At 47.9% G+C, this 24,224-nt stretch overlaps 1 pseudogene across 1 annotated transcript in view; it reads right to left on the bottom strand.

Moving 5' to 3' along the window:
- The window catches only part of LOC311099380 (lipoxygenase homology domain-containing protein 1-like), a 29,153-nt pseudogene that overhangs the window by 2,393 nt on the left and 2,536 nt on the right, over positions 1-24,224 (bottom strand). The window contains exons 2-3 of the transcript in view: positions 14,452-14,558; positions 6,505-6,574 (exon numbers count right to left, since the gene is read on the bottom strand). The product of the transcript in view is annotated as a lipoxygenase homology domain-containing protein 1-like (transcript). The remainder of the gene's footprint in view (positions 1-6,504; positions 6,575-14,451; positions 14,559-24,224) is intronic.

The raw sequence follows: 24,224 nt of genomic DNA, 5'->3' as shown, positions 1-24,224 counted from the left end.
CCTTCACTCATGCTGCCAAACATGCCCTCGTAAAACTGACTATCCTACCGATCCTTGACTTCGGCGATGTCATTTATAAAATAGCCTCCAACACTCTACTCAGCAAATTGGATGTAGTCTATCACAGTGCCATCCGTTTTGTCTCCAAAGCCCCATACACTACCCACCACTGTGACCTGTACGCTCTTGTTGGCTGGTCCTCACTACATGTTCGTCGTCAAACCCACTGGCTCCAGGCCATCTATAAATCACTGCTAGGCAAATCCCCGCTTTATCTTAGCTCATTGGTCACCATAGCAGCACCCACCCGTAGTCTGCGCTCCAGCAGGTATATCTCACTGGTCATTCCCAAAGCCAACACCTCCTTTGGCCGCCATTCCTTCCAGTTCTCTGCTGCCAATGACTGGAACGAATTGCAAAAATCTCTGAAGCTGGAGACTCTTATCTCCCTCAATAACTTTAAGCATCAGTTGTCAGAGCACCTTACCGATCACTGCACCTGTACACAGCCCATCTGAAATTAGCCCACCCAACTACCTCATCCCTATATTGTTATTTAATTTGCTCTTTTGCACCCCAGTATCTCTATTTGCACATAATCTCTTGCACATCTAGCATTCCAGTGTTAATACTATTGTAATTATTCTGCACTATAGCCTATTTATTGTCTTACCTCCATAACTTGCTACATTTGCACACACTGTATATATATTTTCTGTTGTATTTCTGACTTTATGTTTTTTTTACCCCATATGTAACTCTGTGTTGTTTTTGTTGCACTACTTTGCTTTGTCTTGGCCAGGTCGCAGTTGTAAATGAGAACCTGTTCTCAACTGGCTTACCTGGTTAAATAAAGGTGAAATAAAAAAATAAAATAAAAATTACAACAATTGTGAAGATCTCCTGCGTCGACCTATGCATGCTATCTTGAACATGCACGCTTTGTATGATTACATAAGAAGGCATTTATTGTTACAGTAGCCTCAAAATGTGCCAATGGATGTGTTTCTAATTTTAAGGTTGAATGTTACATTAGTTTGTAAAATAGCCTTAACTTTAGGCTATTTATTACACTGCTCAAAAAAATAAAGGGAACACTTAAACAACACAATGTAACTCCAAGTCAATCACACTTCTGTGAAATCAAACTGTCCACGTAGGAAGCAACACTGATTGACAATACATTTCACATGCTGTTGTGCAAATGGAATAGACAACAGGTGGAAATTATAGGCAATTAGCAAGACACCCCCAATAAAGAAGTGATTCTGCAGGTGGTGACCACAGGCCACTTCTCAGTTCCTATGCTTCCTGGCTGATGTTTTGGTCACTTTTGAATGCTGGTGGTGCTTTCACTCTAGTGGTAGCATGAGACGGAGTCTACAACCCACACAAGTGGCTCAGGTAGTGCAGCTCATCCAGGATGGCACATCAATGCGAGCTGTGGCAAGAAGGTTGGCTGTGTCTGTCAGCGTAGTGTCCAGAGCATGGAGGCGCTACCAGGAGACAGGCCAGTACATCAGGAGACGTGGAGGAGGCCATAGGAGGGCAACAACCCAGCAGCAGGACCGCTACCTCCGCCTTTGTGCAAGGAGGAGCAGGAGGAGCACTGCCAGAGCCCTGCAAAATGACCTCCAGCAGGCCACAAATGTGCATGTGTCTGCTCAAATGGTCAGAAACAGACTCCATGAGGGTGGTATGAGGGCCCGACGTCCACAGGTGGGGGTTGTGCTTACAGCCCAACACCGTGCAGGATGTTTGGCATTTGCCAGAGAACACCAAGATTGGCAAATTCGCCACTGGCGCCCTGTGCTCTTCACAGATGAAAGCAGGTTCACACTGAGCACATGTGACAGACGTGACAGAGTTTGGAGACGCCGTGGAGAACGTTCTGCTGCCTGCAACATCCTCCAGCATGACCGGTTTGGCGGTGGGTCAGTCATGGTGTGGGGTGGCATTTCTTTGGGGGGCCGCACAGCCCTCCATGTGCTCGCCAGAGGTAGCCTGACTGCCATTAGGTACCGAGATGAGATCCTCAGACCCCTTGTGAGACCATATGCTGGTGCGGTTCCTCTAAGAGGAAGGCATTGATGCTATGGACCGCCCGTTCCCCAGACCTGAATCCAATTGAGCACATCTGGGACATCATGTCTCGCTCCATCCACCAACGCCACGTTGCACCACAGACTGTCCAGGAGTTGGCGGATGCTTTAGTCCAGGTCTGGGAGGAGATCCCTCAGGAGACCATCCGCCACCTCATCAGGAGCATGCCCAGGCGTTGTAGGGAGGTCATACAGGCACGTGGAGGCCACACACACTACTGAGCCTCATTTTGACTTGTTTTAAGGACATTACATCAAAGTTGGATCAGCCTGTAGTGTGGTTTTCCACTTTAATTTTGAGGGTGACTCCAAATCCAGACCTCCATGGGTTGATACATTTGATTTCCATTGATAATTTTTGTGTGATTTTGTTGTCAGCACATTCAACTATGTAAAGAAAAAAGTATTTAATAAGATTATTTCATTCATTCATATCTAGGATGTGTTGTTTAAGTGTTCCCTTTATTTTTTTGAGCAGTGTATATTACAAAAGTTACACTACCTGCCAATAAGTATGTGGACACCTGCTCGTCAAACATCTCTTGAGTTTATCCCCCCTTTACTGCTATAACAGCCTCCACTCTTCTGGGAAGGCTTTCTACTAGATGTTGGAACATTGCTGTGGGGACTTGCTTTCATTCAGCCACAAGAGCATTAGTAAGGTCGGGCACTGATGTTGGGCGATTAGGCCTGGCTCGCAATCGGCTTTCCAATTCATCCCAAAGGTGTTCGATGTGGTTGAGGTCAGGGCTCTGTGCAGACCAGTCAAGTTCTTCCACCCCGATCTCAAACCATTTCTGTATTTACCTCGCTTTGTGCACGGGTGCATTGTCATGCTGAAACAGGAAAGGGCCTTCCCCAAACTGTTGCCACAATGTTGGAAGCACAGAATTGTCTAGAATGTAATTGTATGCTTCACTGGAACTAAGGGGCCTAGCCTGAAACACGAAAACAGCCCCAGACCATTATTCCTTCTCCATCAACCTTTACAGTTGGCACTATGCATTCGGGCAGTTAGTGTTCTCCTGGCATACGCCAAACCCAGATTCAATGGTGAAGCGTGATTCATCACTCCACAGGACGTGTTTCCACTGCTCCAGAGTCCAATGGCGACGAGCTTTACACCACTCCAGCCGACCCTTGGCATTGCGCATGGTGATCTTAGGGTTGTGTGCGGCTGCTCGGCCCTGGAAACCCATTTCATGAAGTTCCCGACGAACAGTTCTTGTGCTGATGTTGCTTCCAGAGGCAGTTTGGAACTCGATAGTGAGTGTTGCAACTGAGGACAGACGATTTCTACCCGTTCTGTGAACTTATGTGGCCTACCACTTCGCGGCTGAGCCATTGTTGCTCTTCACAATAACAGCACTTACAGTTGACCGGGGCAGCTCTAGCAGGGCAGACATTTGACGAACTGCCTTGTTGGAAAGGTGGCATCCTATGACGGTGCCACGTTGAAAGTCACTGAGCTCTTCAGTAAGGCCATTCTACTGCCAATGTTTGACTATGGAGATTGCATGTCTGTGTGCTCGATGTTATATACCTGTCAGCAACGGGTGTGGTTGAAATAGCCAAATCCACAAATTTGAAGGGGTGTCCACATACTTTTGTATATATAGTCTTTATTGAATTGTATTTAGTTGACAATGCAACCAAATATCAACATTTAAAAGAGGAGTATATACTGCTTGGATAGTTCCATTTGAGCCACTGGCTTAATCCCATTCTTTAACTTTTGGAGACATACATATCATTTGTTAACTTGTCGACAAGGTAATAGGCTATTTATTGTTCAATTGTGTTCAAAAGTGATAAGTGATATTGAGTTTGCAGTGGGCGCTGTCGGCACAGCTGAATTTTAGAGGCCGCCATCTTGGCGATGTAGAGACATTTTAGAATTTATAAGTCAATTTCCTGCAATTCTACAAATTTCCCCATGGAGCTGAGCAAAATTTTTTCGGTTTTAAAGCTAATTTCCTGCTATTCTAGTGTATAAACAGGCATAGAAGTCCTTAAACTGGTTATTTATTAGCTGGGGATCTGTTGTTGCACCTGTAGGTGTTTGAATTTGAGAAATCTGTAGAGCAGAGGAAGACTGGCGAAGTTGATGAGAAAACAATATACTTGCCTTGTCACCAGACTCATAGTGAGTATGTCACGAACTTAAGCAGCAGTTTCTCAATTTGGTCTGTTGACAAGGTATTGAATTCAGCTTGTAAAGAGAGTCAATCCCTGTACACATTTGGGGAAGGTGAGGTAGCGTAAGTACTGTCTAACTGTAAAACACAAATTGTCAGTTCAGAGAGTCTTTTTTTCCTCTTTTTTCTTTCAAAACTAGTGTATGAAAGGATTTTACCTCTAATGTAGGCCTTAAATGTCTCCCACAGAACAGATGCTGAAACGTCGAGGGTGTCGTTAGTAGCTATAAAAACGTCAATCTGAGTAGTCAGAAAGTTGACAACTTTCATCAGACAGCAAGCGCGTATTAAAACGTCAAGGTACACGAGGCTCAGTCCCACCACCAACTGATAGCTCTAAAGTCAGAGGGGCGTGAACATATATGACAATGGAATTGTATGAGCATGAGCGTACAGAGGAAAGAAGTCTGTTGTCTAAGAAGTAGTCAATGCGGGTATACGTGTGATGGACATGGGAGAAAAATGAATATTCCCTACTAGTTGGATTGAAAAAACGGCAGGGGTCTGTAATGGCAAACTCTTCAAGAAAAGTTTTGATAACCTTAGCAGGTGTGCTAATTTTGTTGGAAGAACGATCCAAAGTAGGATTAAGTCAGCAATTGAAATCGCCACCCAAGATTAATAAGTGAGGTCATATCTGGAAGTGAAGACAGAAAGGCACAAATGTTTTTTTAGGTTGTTGAGTCATCCTTTGGAAAAAGAGGAAATCAGTGTAGGCTTTTATATGTAAGCGGAAGACCGAACCTGACATACGAGAAAAAATAAAACAAAAAACAGTTGAACTACCTCCCACCCACCCGCTGAAGCGTCTTCCCAAACAGTATACAAGCTCCTAAATACTCTCCAGGAAACATAGTGGTTTCAGCAGCTAGGCTAAACTCTTACCAAGTGGAGCGTTGTGACAATTATATTTTAAAAGAGAAAATAATATATAAAAAAATAATATTGAAAGCACAGTTTACCAATAGTGCCAACTAAAGTGACACCAGGGTGTTAAATCAAATAACATAGGCAGCATGACAGCTTATGGCTCGACAAAATAAAAGGGAACCTGTTCCTCAAGCCTACATAGAAAACAATGACAAAATAATTATTATATGAATAGAGGCTTACTATTTCAGCCAACAATGAGGAAAATGTACGTATAATGCAAATAAAAAAACAGGAAGCACTGTCGTAGGCTACATATTATTATATTATGTGTCGGGCCTTACCTATCAAACAGTGCACTTCAGATAGGCTAAATATCCATCTCGTTGCTCCGGTCAGTCTGGGGGAACAGTTTCCTTCTAGTTCTTGTTGATAAAATCAATTGCAGCAGTCGGGTCGTTGAACTTGTGAAGAGCTCTGCTTGGTAGTGTGATCCTGAGCTCAGCCGGGAAGAAGAGGCCAAACTTCACTCCCGGACAGGTGTGCAAAAGCCACTTTGCATTACCAAACGCCACTCGTTTGAATGATCTTTAAACGTATTTTCCGATGTCCATGCAGCGATTGTTTTTTTTACAGGTGTAAAGAAATCCGCGGCAAAATGCGTGACTCTCACAGACGTCACATCATGAAAGAACACAAGACCAGTCCTTCTACAACATCGTGAGTAGCCTAGGCCTTTTAAGTTATTATTGCGTGGTTATGCAGTTTTGCAGAGATAAAATGTCGCCCAAAGTAGCATTTTAGGGATTAAATAAACTACCCTACTTTATCAGAAATTCTAGGCCAATTAATTTAGATGGTGGTAAATTTACAATTAGCCCTGGCACATTCTTCTACTGTAAGCTAGTTTCAAAACACATTGAACTGGATAATGATGATGGTCTAGATAAAACTGCTTGTATTTTGCACTTGCATATTTTCAGATGACCTGCAGCAATGCAGATGTTTTTTTATTTTTTATTCACTCCTCAAAATATATATCTAGGCTATTACCAACACCCAGTGTGTTGCAGTCACTCAGACATAATCTATGTATCTTCACTTTTTAGGACTGGGATGTGACCCAGATCCCATCTCTAGCACCATCACCATCACAACCCCCAAAGAACAGATGGTGCTTAACACTCAGTGGTATTTCCGAGGAAATCCCCCACAGGCATTCTAAGCTCAGTCTGAGACTACAGTACAATGAGTATGCTGATATTATTATAATGTAGTGTACATTGAATTAAACCAGTGGTTTCTGCCACCATGACGCCATTGTCATACTGCACCTCAGCTTCTTCAAGGGCCCCACATTGTGTGTTTTGATCCATCTTAATTCTCTCAAATGCCGTTCGGCTTCTGTAATGTGAGAAAAGATAGCGAGCATGAGCAAAAGGGAGAGACAGACTACAAGAGAAATAGGGATAAAGATATATCTGGTAAATTGCAGCTTCTGACAGATCAGCTTAGTGTGTGGCACAATGATGGTCTCATGCCAGACTGGCAGAGTGACAGAATCCCAATATGCTGTTGTCCCCTCTTAAATATCAATGGTAACACTTTCTTTGACATGAGTGAACTTGAATGTATTGTACATGACACCTCATGACAAGTCTTATGTCATATTTATGACACTGGATATAAATGTCATAAGAACGATCAAATAAGATGTTACCTGAAAGACAATCTATTCAGTATCTGAACCAGTGGGCTAATATATTGTCTCTGTCACAGGGTGGTAGAATCGGACACCTGACCAAAGCCAGTCTGGGGTTTTGGCACAAGTCTACCCCCTCCTCTGACAGTGGCAGATGGCTAGTGTCTCTGTGGCAGGTCCTCCACTGCCAGCCGTGGTGAATCAGATACGATACCCTCCAACAATGGAGAATACACCTGCCATTGTGATTGACCAACATTTCTCTCAATGCTCCCCTTTTGGCAATTATGGTCAATATTCAAATCTATGTGACAATGCCAGGGCTGCACTCCCTAATTAAAGGGGCAAAATGCATCAATAAAATGTTTGGCACTAAATTACTGTCCAACAAGCCCGCCCTGTCTGTGTCTAAAATGAACCTTCAAAATAAATGGCGGACTGACATTGACAAAACAAATCAACCCCAACTGTCACACCCTGGCTCTGGGACTCTATATGTTGAGCCAGGGTGTGTTCATTCTATGTGTTCTGTTTCTATGTTGGGTGTTTCTAGTTCGTCATTTTCATTGTTTGACTGAGTGACTCCCAATCAGAGGCAACGAGTGTCAGCTGTGTGCTGGTTGTCTCTGATTGGGAGCCATATTTAACTGTCTGTGTTTCACTTTGTGTTTGTGGGTTTTTGTTCCGTGTTCGGTCATTGTCACTGAGGACTTCACGAGTCGTTTATTGTTTTGTTATTTCGTGTGTATGCTTTAATTAAATAAAGCAAGTATGTTCGCAACTAACGCTGCGCTTTGGTCCACTCCTTCATACGACGTTCGTGACAGAAAAACCCACCATAAAAGGACCAAGCAGCGTGTCCAGGAGCAGGCAGACTGGACATGGGAGGAAGCGCCAGGAAAGGAGATGGAGAGGCTGGCGATGGCCCAGGTGGGCAAATCGTGGTCCTGGGAGGACATGCTCGGGGGCAAGGGACCTTGGGGTAGGATTAAGGCCCTGGCGAGAGAGGAGCAGCGGCGTCAGCAGTGCCATCGTCGGACGGACGAGAGGCACCCCCAATAATTTTTTAGGGGGGGGCACACGGCATGGGCGACTGGGCAGCAGGAGGCTGCCACAGGGCGAAATGGGAGACGAGGAGAGAAGGCCACCGGGTTACGGGAGCCATTGGCGAGAGGAGGGAAGGAAGTTGTAGAGGCACGGCGAGAGGTACTGAGGTGTATTGCCAGTCCGGTCCGGCCCGTTCCTGATCCCCGTTTAAGGCCAGTGGTGTGTGTTCCCAGTACGGTCCGGCCTGTTCCTGCTCCACGCACCAAGCCTACGGTGTGCGTCGCCAGCCCAGCCCGGCCTGTCCCTGCTCCACGCACCAAGCCTACGGTGTGCGTCGCCAGCCCAGTCCGGCCTGTCCCTGCTCCACGCACCAAGCCTACGGTGTGCGTCGACAGCCCAGCCCGGCCTGTCCCTGCTCCACGCACCAAGCCTACGGTGTGCGTCGCCAGCCCAGCCCGGCCTGTCCCTGCTCCACGCACCAAGCCTACAGTGTGCGTCGCCAGCCCAGTCCGGCCTGTCCCTGCTCCACGCACCAAGCCTACGGTGTGCGTCGACAGCCCAGCCCGGCCTGTTCCTGCTCCACGCACCAAGCCTACGGTGTGCGTCGCCAGCCCAGTCCGGCCTGTCCCTGCTCCACGCACCAAGCCTACGGTGTGCGTCGACAGCCCAGTCCGGCCTGTCCCTGCTCCACGCACCAAGCCTACGGTTTGCGTCGACAGCCCAGCCCGGCCTGTCCCTGCTCCACGCACCAAGCCTACGGTGTGCGTCGCCAGCCCAGCCCGGCCTGTCCCTGCTCCACGCACCAAGCCTACGGTGTGCGTCGTCAGCCCTGTCCGGCCTGTCCCTGCTCCATGCACCAAGCCTACGGTGTGCGTCGCCAGCCCAGCCCGGCCTGTCCCTGCTCCACGCACCAAGCCTACGGTGTGCGTCGTCAGCCCTGTCCGGCCTGTCCCTGCTCCACGCACCAAGCCTACGGTGTGCGTCGCCAGCCCAGTCCGGCCTGTCCCTGCTCCACGCACCAAGCCTACGGTGTGCGTCGCCAGCCCAGCCCGGCCTGTCCCTGCTCCACGCACCAAGCCTACGGTGTGCGTCGTCAGCCCTGTCCGGCCTGTCCCTGCTCCACGCACCAAGCCTACGGTGTGCGTCGCCAGCCCAGCCCGGCCTGTCCCTGCTCCACGCACCAAGCCTACGGTGTGCGTCGTCAGCCTGGTCCAGCCCGTTCCTGCCACTCGCACCAAGCCAGGGGTGCGAGTCGTCAGCCTGGTCCAGCCCGTTCCTGCCACTCGCACCAAGCCAGGGGTGCGAGTCGTCAGCCTGGTTCAGCCCGTTCCTGCTACTCGCACCAAGCCCGGGGTACGAGTCGTCAGCCTGGTAAGGCCCGTCGCTGCTCCACGCACCAAGCCTAGGGTGCGAGTCGTCAGTCCGGCACAACCCGTGCCTGGGTCATCGGTGCCAATTCAGGTACCGCTCAACTGCTCCACTAAGGAGCTGAAGCCTACCGCCCCTGCTACGTCCAGTCCAGCTCCAGCCAGCGGGGCCAGACCGGACCAGGGGCGCTATGGGGGGTTTGTTGGAGGGTGGTGGGCAAGCCCGGAGCCGGAGCCGCCGCCGAGGAGGAATGCCCACCCAGCCCTCCCCTGTTTTGCTCGTATTTAGGCGCGGTCGCAGTCCGCGCCTTTAGGGGGGGGTACTGTCACACCCTGGCTCTGGGACTCTATATGTTGAGCCAGGGTGTGTTCATTCTATGTGTTCTGTTTCTATGTTGGGTGTTTCTAGTTCGTCATTTTCATTGTTTGACTGAGTGACTCCCAATCAGAGGCAACGAGTGTCAGCTGTGTGCTGGTTGTCTCTGATTGGGAGCCATATTTAACTGTCTGTGTTTCACTTTGTGTTTGTGGGTTTTTGTTCCGTGTTCGGTCATTGTCACTGAGGACTTCACGAGTCGTTTATTGTTTTGTTATTTCGTGTGTATGCTTTAATTAAATAAAGCAAGTATGTTCGCAACTAACGCTGCGCTTTGGTCCACTCCTTCATACGACGTTCGTGACACCAACACAAACTTTGGAATTCATGTCATTTGAGCAGTTATCTCCACAATTCCATTAGAATTCCAAAATGTTGCAATTCGCTCCGCCTTCATTGTTCCAATCCCTCAGACCTGTTCAAAACCAGGGCCAACACTTACATGTATCATGGTGCAAATGTTAATTGATCATCCCATAATACAAGTAGAACATATAGTATATAAAGGCTATATCTGAGTAAGGTGAAACTTTACTCCTCCTCGGTAGTAATGACGGTAACAATAATTAAAGCTATATGTCACAACTAGAGGTCAGGGCTCTGTGCAGGCCAGTCAAGTTCTTCCACACCGATCTCGACAAACCATTTCTGAATGGACCTAGCTTTTTGCACGGGGGCATTGTCATGCTGAAAGAGGAAAGGGCCTTCCCCAAACTGTTGCCACAAAGTTGGAAGCACAGAATCGACTAGAATGTCATTGTATGCTGTAGCATTCAGATTTCCCTTCACTGAAACTAAGGGGCCATGCCTGACCCATGAGAAACTGCCCCAGACCATTATTCCTCCTCCACCAAACTACAGTTGGCACTATGCATTGGGGCAGGTATCGTTCTCCTGGCATCCGCCAAACCCAGATTTGTCCGTTGGACTGCCAGATGGTGAAGCATGATTAATCACTCCAGGGAATGCGTTTACACTGCACAAGAGTCCAATGGCGGCGAGCTTTACACCACTCCAGGCGACGCTTGGTATTGTGCATGGTGATCTTAGGCCTGTGTGCGACTGCTCGGCCATGGAAACCCATTTCATGAAGCTCCCGACGAACAGTTCTTGTGCTGACGTTGCTTGCAGAGGCAGTTTGGAACTTGGTATTGAGTGTTGCAAGCAAGGACCGACGAATCTTCAGCACTCGGCGGTCCCGTTCTGTGAGCTTGTGTGGCCTACCACTTTGCGGCTGAGTTGTTGTTGTTCCTCGACGTTTCCACTTCACAATAACAGCACTTACAGTTGACCGGGGCAGCTCTAGCAGGGCAGACATTTCACCAACTGACTTGTTTGCAAGGTGGCATCCTATGACGGTGCCACATTGAAAGACAATGAGCTCTTCAGTAAGGCCATTCTACTGCCCATGTTTGTCTATGGAGATTGCATGGTTGTGTTCTCAATTTTATACACTTGTCAGCAACGGGTGTGGCTGAAATAGCCGAATCCACTAATTTGAAGAAATCCTCAGAAATCTACGCACAATACCCCATAATGACAAAGCGAATACAGGTTCTTAGAAATTGTAAATAAATGATATAAAAAAATTAAATAAAAATACTTATTTACATAAGTATTCAGACCCTTTGCTTTGAGACTCAAAATTGAGCTCAGTTGCATCCTGTTTCCATTGATCATCCTTGAGATGTTTCTACAACTTGATTGGAGTCCACCTGTGGTAAATTCAACTGATTGGACATGATTTTGAAAGGCGCACACCTATCTATATAAGGTCCCACAGTTGACAGTGCATGTCAGAGCAAAAACCAAGCCATGAGGTTGAAGGAATTGTCCGTAAAGCTCCGAGACAGGATTGTGTCGAGGCACAGATCTGGGGAAGGGTACCACAAAATGTCTGCAGCATTGAAGGTCCCCAAGAACACAGTGGCCTCCATCCTTCTTTAATGGAAGAACTTTGGAACCACCAAGACTCTTCCTAGAGCTGGCCGCCCGGCCAAACTGAGCAGTCATGGGAGAAGGGCCTTGGTCAGGGAGGTGACCAAGAACCCAATGGTCACTCTGACAGAGCTCTAAAGTTCCTCTGTGGAGATGGGAGAACATTCCAGAAGGACAACCATCTCTGCAGCACTCCACCAATTAGGCCTTTATGGTAGAGTGGCCAGACGGAAGCCACTCCTCAGTAAAAGGCACATAACAGCCCGCTTGGAGTTTGTCAAAAGGCACCTAAAGACTCTCAGACCATGAGAAACACGATTGTCTGGTCTGATGAAACCAAGATTGAACTCTTTGGACTGAATGCCAAGTGTCAGGTCTGGAGGAAACCTGGCACCATCCCTACGGTGAAGCATGGTGGTGGCAGCATCATGCTGTGGGGATGTTTTTCAGCAGCAGGGACGGGAGACTAGTCAGGATCGAGGGAAAGATGAACGGAGCAAAGTACAGAGAGATCCTTGATGAAAACCTGCTCCAGAGCGCTCAGGACCTCAGACTGGGGCAAAAGTTCACCTTCCAACAGGACACCGACCCTAAGCACACAGCCAAGACAACGCAGGAGTCAAGTCTCTGAATAGAAGAGTGCATTCTGTACTTTAGCCAGGCCTCTATCAAATGCATTAGAAGATTTGCCTCCTCTCGTTATGGAGCATTTCCATCAAGCACTATAATTTCAATTACCTCCTGGTAAACGTTATATTATCAGGTGGCCCAGCCAGAGCCTGGACTTGAACCCGATCGAACATCTCTGGAGAGACCTGAAAATAGCTGTGCAGCAATGCTCCCCATCCAACCTGACAGAGTTTGAGAGGATCTGCAGAGAAGAATGGGAGAAACTCCCCAAATGCAGGTGTGCCAAGCTTGTAGCGTCATGCCCAAGAAGACTCAATACTGTAAACGCTGCCAAAGGTGCTTCAACAAAGTACTGAGTAAAGGGTCTGAATACTTATGTAAATGTAATATTTCCGTTTTGTAATTTTAATAAATAAGCAACAAATTAAAAAACCTATTTTTGCTTTGTCATTATGGGGTATTGTGTGTAGATTGATGAGGGGGGAAAACAATTTAATCAATTTTAGAAAAAGGCTGTAATGTAACAAAATGTGGAAAAAGTAAAAGGGTCTGAATACTTTCAGAAGGCACTGTGTATATGTATGTGTACAGTATCTATGTACGTCTGTGTATATCATATGTTACATACTGAGTCAATGTGTCTAATGTGATGGGGAGAATGACATGAATGACAAGGTGTAGACAAGTGTACTGTAGATTAGGTACAGTATACTGTATATGTGTAACTCAGTTGTAGCTCAGTTGCAGGGATGTAGCTCAGTCGATAGAGCATGGCGTTTGCAACGCCAGGGTTGTGGGTTCGATTCCCACGGGGGGCCAGTACGAAAAACAAAAAAATTATGCATGCACTCACTAACTGTAAGTCGCTCTGGATAAGATCGTCTGCTAAATGACTAAAATGTAAAATGTAACTCTTTCTGCGTATTCATGGGTGTGTAGTGATAAAGAGAGCCTGCGACTTGCATGATAACAGTCCCTGTGCAGGTCCTCATATTACCAACACAGATTAAGTGTGTTATCTAGAAATGACATCATGGTCTTTTTTAATTTGCTCTAAATGAAAAGAAGACCGGCCATGTCACATAGGTCCTCCTTACTTCAGATACACTGTGTGTCCATTATGTGGCTGTATAGAAGAGTGCATTCTGTACTTTAGCCAGGCCTCTATCAAATGCATTAGAAGATTTGCCTCCTCTCGTTATGGAGCATTTCCATCAAGCACTATAATTTCAATTACCTCCTGGTAAACGTTATATTATCAGTAGCTTTTTGTGACAATTGTACTGATTTGATAGTTGACGTCAGTACAGCGTCACTTAGTCAGCTTATATGAGGTTCATGAGTTTAAAGTTACAGGAATTTACTCTTATACAGACTCATACCCACAATGCAACACAAAAGGAAGTAATCCTACTGTAATAAATAATAATCCTTAGGTAGATTGATAAAAAAAATACCTATTTTCTGTGCTGGAGAATTAGAGAGTTAGCAAAGAAAACCTTTTTTTCTGCACAAATTCCACACTGTACATCCTATTTACAACACCCAAATATGCATTGTACATTCATGAATTAGGATTAAAAACATAAGCCATACATTCCTTGAAAGAAGTCACTGAATTACAATCTCATTTAATAATATCAATAAATGAATACTAAAGATAAAACATATTGACCGAGCATTTTGAGTTCAGTATTAAGTTTATACGATTATATGGAACATGATTTTGAGTTTGTCCTTTTATAATCCTGAGCCTTTGTGAGTTAGTAGTTCATTATAGTAAGTGATGTATTCCAGCATTTATTTTCAGTAATACCACAGAGCTAACATATTGTCACGATCGTTGAGAGACGAGTCAGACCGTGGTATGCGAACGTGTTTATTTAAACTGGATAAACACTCGACCAAAACAACAAAAGGCAACGTAACGTGACACTCACTATGGCTAAAACACATACAAGCCAAACCAGAGTACGAACAAGATCCCACAACCCAGGCAGGAAAACTGGCCGACTAAGTATGATCCCCAATCAGAGACAACGAGCAACAGCTGCCTCTGATTGGGAATCATACCCGGCCAAACATAGAAGTATAACCACTAGACTCTAAACATAGATATACAACAACCTAGAACTAAACATGCACACCCTGACCAAACTAACTAGAGTTATAGAGGTCAGGGCGTGACACATATGTATTAGGGAAATACGATTGAACTCACTTGCTGGACAGGTGCACTTTGGGAGTGATGCCAAAGTCTCCACAAAGAGTGACAAATACATTAGCATCTATGCCTGCCCCTCTCACATTACCGACGACAGTCACCATCTCATACAGAGAGAGAGAGACTTGCTATTGAGAGAAGCTGCCATAGGCAGACCTGGCTCTCAAGAGAAGACAGGCTATGTGCACACTGACCACAAAATGAGGTGGAAACTTCCTAACCTCCTGCCCAATGTATCACCATATTAGAGACATATTTCCCTCAGATTACACAGATCCACAAAGAAATTGAAATCAAATCCAATTTTCATAAACTCCCATATCTACTAGGTGAAATACTACAGTGTGCCATCACAGCAGCAAGATGTGTGACCTGTTGCCACAAGAAAAGGGCAACCAGTGAAGAACAAACACCATTGTAAATTCAACCCATATTTATGTTTATTTATTTTCCCTTTTGTAATTTAACTATTTGCACATCGTTACAACACTGCACATAGCCATAATATGACATTTGAAAGGTCTCTATTCATTTCAAACTTTTGTCAGTGTAATGTTTACTGTTCATTTTTGATTGTTTATTATCTATTTCATTTGCTTTGGCAATGTAAACATATAGTTCCAGGTGACTGCCTCATGAAGCTGGTTGAAATAATGCCAAGAGTGTGCAAAGCTGTCATCAAGGCAAAGGGTGGCTACTTTGAAGAATCAAATATTGTGACGAGTACTGAGGAAACGAAGAGGCAGGATGCAGACATCAACAATGTAAAGGTTTACTTAACACTGAGCAAGAGAACAACAAAGAGCGAGTACACGACAAGACACTAACAATCACACACAACACAACACTGAACAGTCCAGGGCTATATAGGGGTGGTGATGAGGTGCAGGTGCGCTGGAGGTGATTAGGGTGCTTTGGGTTTCCATTCCGGTGTTGCTGAGGTGGTGCGCTCAGACCGGTGGCTCAGTAGACCGGCGAATCAGAGCACCGGAGGGGGGCAACAGGAGGAGACGTGACAGTACAGTACCCCCCCCGGAGGCGCAGCACCCACCCCAGGACGTCGCCAGCCTGGAGGACGACCCCGAGGACGAGGAGCGGGCCTGCAAGTGGGTGAGACACGGTAGTGAGGGGGAAGGAGCAGCTGGTACGATACCTCATTTATCAGACAGAGGACCTTAAAAGGCCCCACAAACCGGGGGCTTAGTTTCTTGCAGGACAGGCGGAGAGGGAGATTTTTAGTGGACCGCCAGACACGATCACCAGGCTGGAATACGGGGGCCTCACTGCGGTGGCGGTTGGCTTGGTCCTTCTGCCAACTAATGGCCCTCTGGAGATGGACCTGGGCGGAGTCCCAGACCTGTCCGGCCCTGCAGAACCACTCGTTGACAGCAGGTGCATCGGTCTGGCTGGGTGTCCAAGGGGCCAGGGCCGGCTGGTACCCCAGGACGTACCGGAAGGGAATGAGCCCCGTGGAGGAGTGAACGAGGGAGTTCTGGGCTTATTCTGCCCAGGATAAAAACCTTGCCCACTCACCCTGCCGGTCATGACAGTGGCAACGAAGGAATGTCCCCAGCTCCTGGTTCATGCGCTCCACCTGCCCATTCGACTGAGGCCTATACCTGGAAGTGAGGCTGGCCGTGGCCCCAATCTTCTCCAGGAAAGCCTTCCACACTCGGGAGGTGGATTCGGGGCCACGGTCCGAGACGATGTCCTCCAGATGTCCATAATGCCAGAAGACCTGTTGGAACAGGACCTCAGGACCTGGAGAGCAGAAGGAAGACCAGTTAGTGGCAAAAAACTGTATGATTTGGAGAACCGATCTACGACCACCAGGACTGTGGTGAAGCCGTCAGAACGTGGGAGGTCGGTGACAAAGTCTATGGACAGGTGTGACCAAGGTCGCTGAGGCACTGGGAGAGGAACTAGTTTGCCTGCCGGGGTGTTCCGAGGTGTCTTCGTTTGGGCACATACGGAACAGGAGTTGATATAGCGGGAGACATCAGTAGCCAAGGTGGGCCACCAGTATTTTTGTGAGAGAGAATGTAGGGTGCGCGTCATACCGGAGTGCCCTGCCGTAAGGGTGGTGTGTGCCCAGATCAGCAGGTGGTCACGGACCCTGGTGGGTACATACACGTGCCCCGGAGGGGCGTTGGCAGGCGCTGGGTCCTCCTGAGCTGCCAGGCGGATGACTTCGTCCACAACCCAAACGACAGGTGCCACGATGAGAGACGGAGGCAGGATAGGACCCCTCAGATCCTTCCTTTCTCCGGTATGGTGCATCCTGGAGAGTGTGTCGGCTTTCACATTCTGGGATCCTGGGCGGTAGAACAAATTGAAAGCGAGTAAGAAATTGGGCCCACTTGGCTTGACGAGAGTTCATCCGTTTCGCTGCCCGTATGTGCTCCAAATTCCGGTGGTCAGTGAGAATCCGGAATGGATGGACTGCGTCCTCCAGCCAGTGTCTCCATTCTTCCAGAACGAGGACCACCGGCAACAGCTCCCTGTCTCCAACTCCATAGTTCCTCTCTGCGGGGGTAAGCTTTTTTGAGAAAAAGGCACAGGGATACATTTTCTCTGGCTTACCTTGCTGCTGGGAGAGGACCCCAACCACGCCCTCCTCAGATGCGTCCACCTCCAGGATGAAAGGACGAGCTGGATCTGGGTGTTTTAGGAGGGGCGCTGTGGTGAACCTCTCCTTCAGCCTCTTGAAGGCAGCATCAGCCTCAGAGTTCCAGGCCAGCTTCTGAGGCCCCCCCTTAAGGAGAGAGGTGAGCGGGGCGGCTATGGAGCTGAAGGACCTGATGAAACGCCGGTAGAAATTTGCGAAGCACAGGAAGCTCTGTAGGCCCTTGATGGTGTTGGGGACTGGCCAAGACCTAACGGCATCCATCTTAGCTCTTTCCATGAACACCCCCTGAGGACTGATCCTGTATCCCAGGAAGGAGATGGCCTGTTGGTGAAGGGGGAGAAATGCGAATTCCACCAACAGGTTGTGTTCACGGAGGCGGAGTAGGACCGCTCTGACGTACCTGACGTGCTACTCGAACTTAGCCGAGTAGATCAGGATATCCTCGATGTACACCACCACCTGTCTACTCAGCATGTCTCGGAACACGTCATTGACGAGGGACTGGAACACAGAAGGTGCGTTGGCGAGGCCGTAGGGCATGACGCAGTATTTATAGTGGCCTGAGGTAGTGCTGAATGCAGTCTTCCACTCGTCTCCTTCACGGATTCGGATCAGGTTGTAGGCACTCCTCAGGTCCAACTTGGTAAAGTACCGGGCCCCTCGCAGCTGCTCGATGGGACCAGAGGGAGGGGCTACCGGTACTTGGTGGTGACTGCGTTCAGCCCCCGGTAGTCAATGCACGGCCTCAGTCCTCCATCTTTTTTGGCCACGAAGAAGAAGCTGGCGGAGGCAGGAGAGGTAGAGTGTCTGATGAACTGATGGCCTCAGTCTCCGCTATAGAGAGGGAGTAAATGCGACTCTTCGGGGGGTGTTGTCCCTCCAGCAGGTCAATGGCGCAGTCCCAGGACCTGTGAGGAGGGAGACACTTAGCCTTGGAGGCAGAGAATACGTCGGAGAGATCTGCGTACTCACATGGAATGTTGGGCTGGAGGGACTCCGGAACAACAAACCACCGGCAGGCAGGTCCTCCGGCATGAGGGGGACCGGGCTGTGATCCTCTTGGTGATCCAATTGATGGTGGGGTTGTGTAGTCTGAGCCAGGGCAATCCCAAGACGATCCGGTGAAGTTGTAGGAATGGTGATGTGGATGTGGACAGCTCCTCGTGGTGCTTCGGTAGTGTGGGAATGGTGATGGTGATGGGGAGAGTGACGTGCGTAATGGTGCCTGATCCATTGGTTTATTGTCCAGCGAGGTGATGTCTAGCGGAGAAGGCAGTGGCACAGTGGGCAACCCCCATTCAGAGACCAGCTCCCTATCTATAAGGTTCCCCGCTGATCCGGAATCTATCATTGCCGTGGAAAGCGAAGAGAAGGAAGAACCATTCACCATTAGGGGAACTAAAAACAATGGTTTGGTGACAGGTGATAACGGAACACTCACGGAGCGGTGACGGGAGTCATACCGCCTAGATAGGGAGTCGCCAGGAGATCTGTGGTCCGTGGTTGTGTAGGGGGTGCTGCCCACCTCCATGGGTGAGGACTCGGAGGCAGGGCAGCTTCCATAGCTCAGCTGGGGTGAGCGTCAGTCTCTCAGCATGTCATCAAGACGAATGGACGTGGCGCACTCATTCCAGCCGGAAGATGCCGCCACCGTTCGAAATCTCAGGGCGTGCTCGAACGCGGCCCCCTCTCCCTGTTGTAGCCGGAGAAGACGCTCACCCCCGTCCTTTCCCTCCGTGGGATGATCGAACACCGGCCTGAACCGAGCGAGGAAGGTGGAGTAGGGAAGCGCCGCGGCCTCACCTCCTTCCCAGACTGCCGTGGCCCAATCCAGCGCCTTTCCCTTCAGTAACGAAATCACCAACGCTATCCTGGCTTGGTCCGATGGAGATGCCCCACGCTGACGCGCCAGATACAGTGAAACCTGCAGCAGGAAGCCTCTGCATTTCGAAATGTTCCCATCATAGCGCTCCGGCAGGGCGAGGGGTCCTTCAGACGTTGGTGATAGCACGGGAGGAGGTGGACTGGGTGCACTCGCCGCTCCTTGAGGTGGATCCGGAGCGATGGTCAGTTTATGCAGCATTTGGAGCACTTCCTACATGGCGGCGTTCAGCTGGGCAATCTGCTGCTGGTGCTGGTTGAGGCGCTGGGAAACTACAAAGAGCAAGGACAAGACACTAACAATCACACACAACACAACACTGAACAGTCCAGGGCTATATAGGGGTGGTGATGAGATGATGAGGTGCAGGTGCGCTGGAGGTGATTAGGGTGCATTGGGTTTCCATTCCGGTGTTGCCGAGGTGGTTTGCTCAGACCGGTGGCTCAGTAGACCGGCGAAACACTTTGTTGTTTACTACATGATTCCATATGTGTTATTTCATAGTTTTGATGTCTTCACTATTATTCTACAATGTAGAAAATAGTAAAAATAAAGAAAACCCCTTGAATGAGTAGGTGTGTCCAAACTTTATACTGGTACTGTATGTGGTCCTCTGTAGCTCAGCTGGTAGAGCACGGCGCTTGTAACGCCAAGGTAGTGGGTTCGATCCCCGGGACCACCCATACACAAAAAAAAATGTATGCACGCATGACTGTAAGTCGCTTTGGATAAAAGCGTCTGCTAAATGGCATATTATTATTATTATTATTATTTCCAATGCCAATAAAGCCCATTGAATTGAGGGAGAGAGAGAGAGAGAGAGAGAGAGAGAGAGAGAGAGAGAGAGAGAGAGAGAGAGAGAGAGAGAGAGAGAGAGAGAGAGAGAGAGAGAGAGCGAGAGAGACACATCATTACTTTAGTTGATTTATTATCCTGTCTTGTGGTCACGCTGATAGGTATACCCGAGCTTTACAGCATCAGCTGAACATTGGGCCTGAACACTGTCCAATCCATCTCTAGGGTAAAAGTCAGATCATAAGAACTGGCAGGATTCAATCATTGAGCGATGGCTCAATTAGGAGTATTATGTTTCCTTCCATAGAGGCTTCCAGGGAACCCAATGCAGCGAATCTGCCGTGAGTGAATCCATGCCTGGCTTCAGATCTGGATTTCTGTGCATCTCTCTCTCTCTCTCTCTCTCTCTCTCTCTCTCTCTCTCTCTCTCTCTCTCCTCGTTCTCTCTCACCCTCTCCCTCTCTCTGACTGACCACAAAACAGATAGGGAGGAAGGGAGATGAACACCCAGCACTCATCCGTATCATATGGCTTTGTTTTGTTTGTACCACGCCCGTCTGTCTGATGTTGGGAGTGGAGGAGGAGGGGGAGAGGAGTTGACACATGTCTGCTGTCACTGTAGATGTGTTTATCTGTTGTCACTTTGTGTTTATGTGTGTGACTTAGGTATGTTTCATTTAGTAGATTTGTTTGTTTTGCTGCTAAGTCAGTGTAAGTGCTTTCTATAATTACTTGAATTTGGTGTGATTACACTTCATTGCTCTTTTTATACAAATAATATGAACCTGTAGTGTTATAGGCTCCCAAAGGATTTTCTTTGTAATATTATGTCCTGCAATGGGTCTTCTTCCTTTAGCAGGCTTCATTAGGGATCTTTCTATTCTACACCATTAAGAACTGATGGTGCAGTACGTAGTAATTGCATAGAGCTTGGGCTATAGGGTAATGTAACCAAGGGGTTTAGGTCAAACCCCCTGGCCAGTCAGCGGAATTCTGTAACAAGCAGGTCATGGTTAATAGTGTATATACAGGGAAAACACGAGAAGCTGTAAATGGAAGTCCCTGGTAAATACTGCATGACTGTGAAGAGTGTGATGGAAAGGAGTCAGGCGCAGGAGGGTAATCACCGAATACAGAGTTTATTCCTTCGTAGACACGCAAATGCGCTCAAATAGCGATCAACGAAACAGGCACAGGGGAAACACTCATCCCTGGCAAATACACTGTAACGGTAGAATCCAATAATACATAGGCACAGGGGAAAATCTACCCTGGCAACAACATGTACGAGTAGCTCCACCGAGCTATACTACTCTCACAACTAACAATCACCCACAAGGACAAGGGGGCAGAGGGAACACTTATACACAAACTAATTGGGGGATAGGAACCAGGTGTGTGATTGACAAGACAAGATAATTGTGATGATGATTGGGGCGGCAGTGGTTAGTAAGCTGGTGACGACGAACGCCGAAGCCTGCCCGAACAAGGAGGGGAGGCAGCCTCGCCGAAGTCGTGACAATGACATTGGGTAAACTTTGATTGTACAGCCTCATAAATGATACAGAATGGAGCCTTGTGACATTCCTCTGGAAACAGTCAGAGGACCCCAGCATTGCCTCAGCCCTGAGAGTTAAGACGAGTCCATGGAGGACCAGTTCATTAGGTTCAGTAAAATATAAAGACAAGTAAGAAAACAATACCAGAGAAAGGGGGGAGAGTGTGTGTGGGTGTGTGTGTGTATGTGTGTGTCGTGAAGAAGGCGCGACAGCCATCTCCCCCTCAAAAGGTTAAAAAAATTGGCCGTGGCCTCTCAGATCCTCAAAACGTTTTACAGCTGCACCATTGAGTGCATCTAGACTGGCTGCAGCACCTTCAGCACCCCTACTTCCCATGGCTATGCATATTATCTAACTACCACAACCCCTGCACATTGACTCAGTAACAGTACTCCTTAGCCTCGTTTCGTTCTTGTTATTTATTGTCTTACTATTTCCTATTTTTATTAGCACATTTCCTTACTTTTTAACTCTTCATTGTTGGGAAAGGGCTCGTAAGTAAGCATTTCACGATAAAGTCTACACCTGTTGTATTCAGCACAGGTGACATACAGTTGGATTTTATTTGTGTGTGTGTGAGACAGAGAGAGAGAGAGAGAGAGAGAGAGAGAGAGAGAGAGAGAGAGAGAGAGAGAGAGAGAGAGCGAGAGAGAGAGAGAGAGAGAGAGAGAGAGAGAGAGAAAGGGAGAAGAGAGAGAGAGAGAGAGAGAGAGAGAGAGAGAGAAAGGGAGAGAAAGGGAGAAGAGAGAGAGAGAGAGAGAGAGGGAGGGTGGGAGGGAGGGAGAGAGAGAGAGAGCGAGAGAGAGAGAAAGAGAGAGAGAAAGGGAGGGTGGGAGAGAGAGAGAAAGGGAGGGTGGGAGAGAGAGAGAGAGAGAGAGAGAGAGAGAGAGAGAGACAGAGACAGAGAGACAGAGAGACAGAGAAAGAGAGAGAAAGAAAGAGAGAGAGAGAGAGAGAGAAAGGGAGGGTGGGAGAGAGAGAGAGAGATAGATAGATAGATAGATAGATAGATAGATAGATAGATAGATAGATAGATAGATAGATAGATAGATAGATAGATAGATAGATAGATAGATAGATAGATAGATAGATAGATAGATAGATAGATAGATAGATAGATAGATAGATAGATAGATAGATAGAGAGTGCGAGAGAGAGAGAGAAATAGTGGAGAACTTGATCAGAGAGTGGGAGAGAAAGACCTGAGAGAGAGTGAGTCCTAAAAAAACCCTGATCAGACAGAGAGACCTGATACAGTGGGGAAAAAAAGTACACTGCTCAAAAAAATAAAGGGAACACTTAAACAACACAATGCAACTCCAAGTCAATCACACTTCTGTGAAATCAAACTGTCCTCTTAGGAAGCAACACTCATTGACAAAAAATTTCATATGCTGTTGTGCAAATGGAATAGACAACAGGTGGAAATTATAGGCAATTAGCAAGACACCCCCAATAAAGGACTGGTTTTGCAGGTGGTGACCACAGACCACTTCTCAGTTCCTATGCTTCCTGGCTGATGTTTTGGTCACTTTTGAATGCTGGCGGTGCTTTCACTCTAGTGGTAGCATGAGACGGAGTCTACAACCCACACAAATGGCTCAGGTAGTGGAGCTCATCCAGGATGGCACATCAATGCGAGCTGTGGCAAGAAGGTTTGCTGTGTCTGTCAGCATAGTGTCCAGAGCATGGAGGCGCTACCAGGAGACAGGCCAGTACATCAGGAGACGTGGAGGAGGCCGTAGGAGGGCAACAACCCAGCAGCAGGACTGCTACCTCCGCCTTTGTGCAAGGAGGAGCAGGAGGAGCACTGCCAGAGCCCTGCAAAATGACCTCCAGCAGGCCACAAATGTGCATGTGTCTGCTCAAATGGTCAGAAACAGACTCCATGAGGGTGGTATGAGGGCCCGATGTCCACAGGTGGGGATTGTGCTTACAGCCCAACACCATGCAGGACGTTTGGCATTTGCCAGAGAACACCAAGATTGGCAAATTCGCCACTGGCGCCCTGTGCTCTTCACAGATGAAAGCAGGTTCACACTGAGCACGTGACAGACGTGACAGAGTCTGGAGACGCCGTGGAGAACCTTCTGCTGCCTGCAACATCCTCCAGCATGACCGGTTTGGCAGTGGGTCAGTCATGGTGTGGGGTGGCATTTCTTTGGGGGGCCGCACAGCCCTCCATGTGCTCGCCAGAGGTAGCCTGACTGCCATTAGGTACCGAGATTAGATCCTCAGACCCCTTGTGAGACCATATGCTGGTGCGGTTGGCCCTGGGTTCCTCCTAATGCAAGACAATTCTAGACCTCATGTGGCTGGAGTGTGTCAGCAGTTCCTGCAAGAGGAAGGCATTGATGCTATGGACTGGCCCGCCCATTCCCCAGACCTGAATCCAATTGAGCACATCTGGGACATCATGTCTCGCTCCATCCTCCAACGCCACGTTGCACCACAGACTGTCCAGGAGTTGGCAGATGCTTTAGTCCAGGTCTGGGAGGAGATCCCTCAGGAGACCATCCGCCACCTCATCAGGAGCATGCCCAGGCATTGTAGGGAGGTCATACAGGCACGTGGAGGCCACACACACTACTGAGCCTCATTTTTACTTGTTTTAAGGACATTACATCAAAGTTGGATCAGCCTGTAGTGTGGTTTTCCACTTTAATTTTGAGGGTGACTCCAAATCCAGACCTCCATGGGTTGATAAATTTGATTTCCATTGATCATTTTTGTGTGATTTTGTTGTCAGCACATTCAACTATGTAAAGAAAAACGTATTTAATAAGATAATTTCATTCATTCAGATCTAGGATGTGTTATTTTAGTGTTCCCTTTATTTTTTTGAGCAGTGTATTTAGTCAGCCACCAATTGTGCAAGTTCTCCCACTTAAAAAGATGAGAGAGG

This window comes from Coregonus lavaretus (genome assembly GCF_964263955.1).
Source record: "Coregonus lavaretus genome assembly, chromosome: 24".
NCBI lineage: Eukaryota > Metazoa > Chordata > Actinopteri > Salmoniformes > Salmonidae > Coregonus > Coregonus lavaretus.
The sequence above is the reverse complement of the archived record's forward strand: the minus strand, read 5'-3'. Positions and strand labels throughout refer to the sequence as shown.